The 7,029-nt window shown below is 48.3% G+C and overlaps 1 long non-coding RNA gene across 1 annotated transcript; it reads left to right on the forward strand.

Moving 5' to 3' along the window:
• The first annotated feature begins 1,114 nt into the window (after positions 1-1,114).
• Positions 1,115-1,710, forward strand: LOC106150246. The gene is made up of 3 exons (XR_001236958.1): positions 1,115-1,220; positions 1,321-1,457; positions 1,552-1,710. It is a non-coding gene; the product is annotated as an uncharacterized LOC106150246 (long non-coding RNA).
• The last annotated feature ends 5,319 nt before the right edge of the window (positions 1,711-7,029 follow it).

A 7,029-nucleotide genomic window follows, 5' to 3' on the forward strand; every position in this document is an offset into this window, starting at 1 on the left:
TAGCAATTGTAATGCTACAGGAGAAATGCATATTGGTTAAGATAATAATACTCTATACATGATTTTTTTTTTTGTCTTTCTGAGACAGAGTCTCGTTATGCAGTTTAGGCTGTCCTTTAGCTCACTTTGTAGCCCAGGCTGGTAACGATACTCCTGCCTCAGCCTCCTGAGTGCTGGGAGTACAGGTATGTGCCATCATGCCTGACTTTCTATATATGATTATATATTATATTATATAGTAATATAAAAGTTTATAATATTTTGTATGACAAGTGGGGGTTTTGTTTGTTTTCTTCTGGTGTTTGAAGTAAGGTCTTACTATGTTGTCCTTGAACTGACTATGTAGCCCAGGCTGGCCTTGAACTCACAATCCTTCAGCTCAGCCTTCTTAATGCTAGGATTACAGGCCTGCACCACAACACCATACTTGTGTGAAAAGTTTAAAAGCCTGCATCAGGGGCTGGGGATTTAGCTCAGCTGCACAATGCCTGCCTGGCAAGCGCAAGGTCGTGAGTTCGATTCCAGGTACTGGAAAAAAAAAACAAAAAAAAAAAGCAAAACAAACAAACAAAAAAGCCTGCATCATAATACTTTACAATGAATGTACATAAAGGTAGTAAAAACATAAAAACAGGCACAAGGATGATCAACATCTGAATCCAAAACAGTGCTTAGTTCTACAAAATAAGGAAAGAAACTGGGATGAAGAGGAATGTGGGGGAGGGGCGCCCCTCAGTTGTATCTCTAATATTTACTTTCTTTGAAGTAAAAAAGACATGAAGCAAATAAGGTAATATGCTAATATTACCTAAGGCTGATGTGGCCATCATGAATGCTACCCACCGACTATTCTGGCTCTCTGTCTTCCAAGCAGAGGATTGCATTGCCCATCCACTTTGAAGTCATGACTGGCCTGGAGACTTGCTTTGTCCAGTGAAATGTGGCTGGACATGACTTGCATTTCTGGTGCACAAAAGGTTGGGCTACACGGCAGCCCAGAGACTAAGTCTCTCTCCTCCCCAGTCCCTGTGCAAGCGTGCCACACCCATGCAACCCCAGGACAGCAGCAAGAGAGAGAAAGGAAACTTGTTTTTCAGCCACTGAGATCCGCGGGTGGGGGATTCTGGCTGCGACACAACCAAGTCTGTCCTGACAGCATCTCCCATTACCTGTGGGAGCTGGAGCCCAGTTAGAAAGCGGTAGCTCTGCTCCGGAGAAAGGTAAACCAGAACTGTGTGGGTGCAACTGGGGCTGACTCTGTGTGGCCTTTGGGAAGATCACTTTACCCTTTGTTCCTGCTTCTCTGATGTGTCTGGCCAGCACCTGCCCGCAGTCCCCACCAACCAGCAACCGTTCCCTAGCAGGAGGTCATCTCCAGGAGAAATATCAAGGAAACTTTCCTACACCTGCTGGCCCAGGTTCTTTTTTAGGGCTGCTGGCAGCACCGCCTCCCCCAGGTAAAAGCTCTGGCAAAAGGTTGGGGTGGGGGCAGAGCCGTGGGAGAGGGAAGAGAAACTTGCACTTTGGGCTGATTCTGTGTGTGCCGTGCAGAGAAACACAAGCAGTGCCTGGAAGTCACCATGAAATGCGATGCCTTTGAGAAGTTCCGTGGAAAGAATGACATCATCACCAGCCCTTCCCCCCACCCCACCTTTTTTCCAGTGGGAGTGAGAAATAAATAGACTGACACATTTTCCAGTCAAGGAGCGATTCTGGAGAGCAAGTTTACCTTGGCATAGGAGCTCAGGTGGGGCTGTGAGAAACCTTATCTGTGCCTGCCCAGTAAACAAGGAGCTGCAATCTCCCTGGAGCCTTGGCCACTGAGCAGGTGACCGAGGGAGGCAGGTGAACAGAGCAAGTGAGCAGAGGGAGCCTTGGACTGGCTGGAGCTACAGCAGAGCCGGTTTGGCCCAGGATCACCTGTGTTAGGTCAATGTTGACTTAATCTGATTGACAGACTCCTTTATTGACCGTCTGTGGGTTGCCAACAGAAATACCATCAAATCCACAAGATTCAAACATAGATTCTTGTTCCTTAAACTGATGGTTTTCAAACTGTAACATGCATAGGGTCACCCAGAGAATCTCATTAAATTGCAGGTTCTGATTCAGTAGGTGGGGATGGCCCATAATTGCTTTTCTAACTAGGTACCAGTGGTGCGTGATGCGGATGGACCGATTTGTGGGCTACACTCTGAAGAAGCAGCCTTAAGACTCTGTTCCAAGGACTGCCTGCATCTTACAGGCAAGCTAGTTACCCTCCAGGGAGCCCTGGGACCCGGGGCAGGTGCTGTACCAGGTGTTTTCTATTATCTAATTCCTTTACCTCTTTATACAACTCTGCAGGGTGGGTGTTATTATCCCCGCCCCCTCCTTGGCAGGTGAGGAAATTGAAGCTGAGAGAGGTTAATTCATGCTTTCTACATGTCATTTCCAAGGGATTTCATTGCTATCTTTGCTCCCTTACCTGTGATCTGAAACAACCCAAAGACAAAGGATAATAGACACCCTGTGGTAGAGATGGGTGTTGTCTGATCCTGGTGATGTGCCCTCTCCACACCTGGGAATGAGTAATTCCTTTTGTACAGAATCTCCAGGGCCAAGTACGGAAAGTCAGAACTCTTGATATCGGAGTTTCACCTAGGAAGCCCTGGCTTCAAAATGACAGTTGCCCAGAAAGGTGAAAACCTCTGGTTTTCAGATCTTCCTGGTGCTGATCTTGTTCAGCCCTAGGACATGCAGTTGGAGAAAATTCTTACTACCAGTAGGAGTTGCTTTGATGTGTCAGCTTGGAAAGAATGCCTTTCAAGGGTCATTTGGGACCGCAGGATAACAACAATAAAATGCCCTAGCTTGTGGAACACCAAAGAGAAGGCAATTATGACCAGCCTGACCCACCTGAGGATATTTAAATACCTGGAAGAACTAGGATGTGTCCTTGCAAAACCGGGGAGAAGTTGGCATCATGTCTGGACCACAAGGGGTAAGGCAGACTGACTGGCTGGTCCTGGCCATGCCCTTTACTCAAGAAAATTAGGGAAAGTCTGAGATTCTGCCGCTAACCCCACACTCTTGAAAGACCTGAATTTTGATGACCAATCACCAATTTGAGTTGCTCTTGGGTTCTGGGAGCATTCTAACCTCTCCTCTGGTGGCTCCCAGATGTGACCATGATTTCTATTGCAGGTGGGGAGGCCACATTCAAGGACCCTGGAAGCCACAGCTACCCCATCCCTGGGAAGTGGTTCCATAGCAGAAAACACAGTGACAAATCTTAAGATAAAAGGGAGCTCCCCAAAGAAAGCATATTTAATTTTTTATTTAAATGTATTGTTCCAGAAAATATTTGAGCTTATAAAAACCACACAAAAGAGTGCAAATCTAGAAAAAAAAAATAAGGGAGAATACAAAGGGAAGGGAAAATAAAAGACAGAAGAAGACAAGGCTTAGGGAGGTTGTTACTTCGTCACCTGCTGCAAGCTCCTTGGGCTGAGTATTTTCAAAGCCTGTTTAGACTTCCTAACCTAGAAAGTAAGCTAAAATACTTCTTATCTAACCAAGCATGGTGGCCCATACCTATAATCCCAGTACTCAGGAGGCTGAGGCAGGAGGATTGTTGTGAGTTCAAGACCAGGCTAGGCTACAAAGTGAGATCAAGCCCAGCCTGAACTGCAGAGCGAGAGCATGTCTCAAAAAAAAAAAAAAAAAAAGAGCATGTCTCAAAAAAAAAAAAAAAAAAAAAAAAAAAAAAAAAAAAAAAAAAAAAAAAAAAAAAAAAACAAGAAGAAAAGGATACTCCTAATCTACCAAGCAAAAGTTAAGAAATCCGCATCAGAGAAGCATGTCTATTCCCAATGCTGAGGACGGGAGAATGGCAAGACACATCAGAACGCCGTGTAGAGCCCTCAATGGCCCTACCGTGAACCCCAAAGGGAGTCACCAGTGACCATGGGGTCAGTAGGCTGTGTCTAGCTGTCAGCTTCTCTCAGGTCTTCCTTAGTGGTACAGTCCCACCTTGCTCAAGGGCATGTCCTTCCTAGGTAGCTCATTCCATTCACTGAGTGAGGCCGGCAGTGAAGGCCCAGCCCAGGCCTAGGCCCAGGCCCAGTGCAAGTCACTCAGACAGGTAACGTTTGCTTCAAAACTCCCCTCAGAGCTGGCTGAGATTTACTGGGCCTTCTGGACTGAGATGTGCCTGGACCTCTGTCTGTACTTCAGGTCTCCTCTTCCCTGTCCATTGGCAGACCCTCATCTCAAGCCTCGTCTCTGTATCAGCTTCTGCAGAACCCAGTCTGCATCACTGTCCATGCACCCATGACACAGAGACCTGCCAGGCACCATGACCTGTACTCAGAAGCTATAGTGTCGTGGACCCAAGACCTGGAGAAACGATGAGCGTGGTGGGTGAGGGTGGGGTTGACAATGCCCAAAGCCGGAGCTGCTACCCCATAGACAAGCATCACATGGCCACGCTACCTGTCTAAAACAGGCATGACCCTCTTTGACACATCCGACCCCCTGATTTTGCTTTCCAGCTGCTGATATTACTTCCTAGGCACCCACGCCCAAGAACTCCAAGCCTGCTCCGACTCCCTCTCCCTCCACCCACATTCAAACAGTCCCTAAGTTCTGAAGCTCTTCCGTAGATCGCCTCACTCCATCCTCCCCACTTCCCTGTACACCCTTTGCCTTATGGGCCACTGCTGCAGCCCCTGGGTGACCCCCTCCCTTATTGCTACGAGACACTATGCCTATTGCATGACGCTATCGCTGTGGTACCCCAGACATTGCCTATCCTGCCAGTTACCCTTCCAGGAGGAACAGAATGTTCTGTTGAAGTCAGGCCCATCCCGCACACCTGTTTCCCTGCAGCCACTTGGAGGTGTTTGTTGCTGCCTGCAAGAAGTACCCAAACATAAACAAAGGTGGTAAAACAATGTGAACTGGAGAAGTATCTGTTTCTACTTGGATTGTGGTCAGTGTTCTTTCCCCAGCTGAGACTGGTCACTGGAACAAAGTGTTCCGGCTGTGTCTAGCAGTCCCCCTAAAGCCTCAGGTGGTTATAGATGGGGCTTTTTCAGAGGTGGCTGGATCTAGCATGTGTGTGACCCTGGGACTGATGCATGGTGCAATGCTAGGCTCAAGGGTACTAGGATTAAAGGTGTGAGTGCTGCCCTCCCCGAGTAGCCTGGATAAGATAAAAGGGGCAGAAAGATGCTGCTCAGGTCCCTCGCTTGCTGTGCTGCCTTCTGGATGTGATAAGCTGGTCCCTAGAACAAAAGAGGAGCTGGGAAACTTGTTGGGGCTTGATACCATGGTATTTCTTAATGTTCCGGTTGAACCCACAGCTGTACAGAGCTGCAGGAAGTGCCCCTGGCCCTGTGCAGGGGGCAGGCTGTAAAAGGGTGGGGGATCGTACGCTTGCCAACAAGGACTAGGCTAACCTCCACAGACTGCCACACACATGCGACAGCTCACAGTCCCCTGTGCTGGTAGATAAAGCGTCAGCAGATGTAAGGCCCAGCATAAACACATCCCAAAAGGTTCTTCAAAGAAGACCTGGGAAATCAGCCATTCCTCTTGATACCATTCTCAGGGCAGAGAACTGGCGTGGCTCCTCTTTCTCAGAAACCAGGAAAAGGTTTTGCTGTCTCTGCTGTTTTTGTGCTAGCGAGCAATACAGTGAAATCATTACTGTGGGTTTCAGTTACCCTTCTTTCTGCTATCTTCAAACAGGTACAATTGAGGAAAATTTAAAGCTGCACCTTTTCTGCTAAGGCAGCCAAGGGCCTGTCACTGTTGCACCTTTACTGCTCAATAAACTGAGAGTGGGGAACATTTGACCCACTTTACAGATGAGTAAACTGAGGCCTGACAAAGGAAGGGAGCTGCTGGTTCTTACTAAAAATGCTGTATAACCTTACTTTTGGTGTAACGTGTTAATCTTTATTATTTCTCCTCTTCTCTCTCTTTTCTTCCTCTTCTTCTCCTCTTTCTTCTTCCACTCCTTCTCTTTCTTTCTCTCCTCCTTCTCCTCCTTCTTCTTTCCCCTTCCCCATTCCTCTCTCCTTCTTTTTACAGTGCTGAGACTAGAACCCAGGGGGATTCTACTACGGAGCTACAATCCCAATACTGTTTGAAACTTTTATTCTGCAACAAAGGTCTCACTAATTTGCCTAGGCTGACCTAAGAGCTTGTGATCCTCCTGCCTCAGCCTCTCAAGTAGCTGGAATTACAGCTGTGCACTACTGGGCTCAGCTCTCTCTCTCTCTCTCTGTGTGTGTGTGTATATATATATTTTAATGGAGAAATAAGCAAGAATTTGTTGAAGATCATGGAAGGGTCCTGGAGATGGAGGCCATAAAATGATGACCACACTGGGAAGCATACTCAGAGGCACTCTCTCCAGGCAGGAGCAGGAAGCAAAGAGCCCGGACTTTCACTGGCATCCTCTGCAACCACCCCAGACAGAAAAGAGCAGGTGGCAGGGAGCGGAGAAGGCCCCCGCCCCAGGAGGACTCAGCACACTCATTGCTCAAGCTTTTTCCGCTACTAACATAGAGGCTTCAAAACACCAGGCCAGAAAACAGCCTGGGAGCTTCACCTCCACCTATCCCTCTCCTGGGCAGGAGTCAGTGGAGAGGCTGCTGCTTACTCAGGCAGTGTAACTGTAAGACAAGGCTCCTGAGGGTACCCAGCTGCCACACCACCCTCCCAGTAGCTGGGGCTGGTAGCATCCGCCAAGGCCCAAACCTGCCAGACCCCCAGCTCCCCGGGCTCTAGCCCTGTATGGAGCTGTGAGACAATGAGGCCAGGCCCACCCCTGCTGGTGCACAACTGGGCAGGGGCCCTGGTGGCTGCAGGCCCCCTTGAAGGAGTCCTCTTCAGTCTGAAGCCTTGAGCCTTCACAGAAGGCAGACAGGAAGAAAATGATCTGCCCAGGCCGTCTCTGTCCCTCTCATTAATCGTGGGAGCTAATCCACTAAAATACTGCCATTACAGCGAGGGTCAAGGATTCCAAGGAGGTTC

Source organism: Chinchilla lanigera, unplaced genomic scaffold (genome assembly GCF_000276665.1).
Source record: "Chinchilla lanigera isolate Chin_1 unplaced genomic scaffold, ChiLan1.0 scaffold00068, whole genome shotgun sequence".
NCBI classification, from domain to species: domain Eukaryota; kingdom Metazoa; phylum Chordata; class Mammalia; order Rodentia; family Chinchillidae; genus Chinchilla; species Chinchilla lanigera.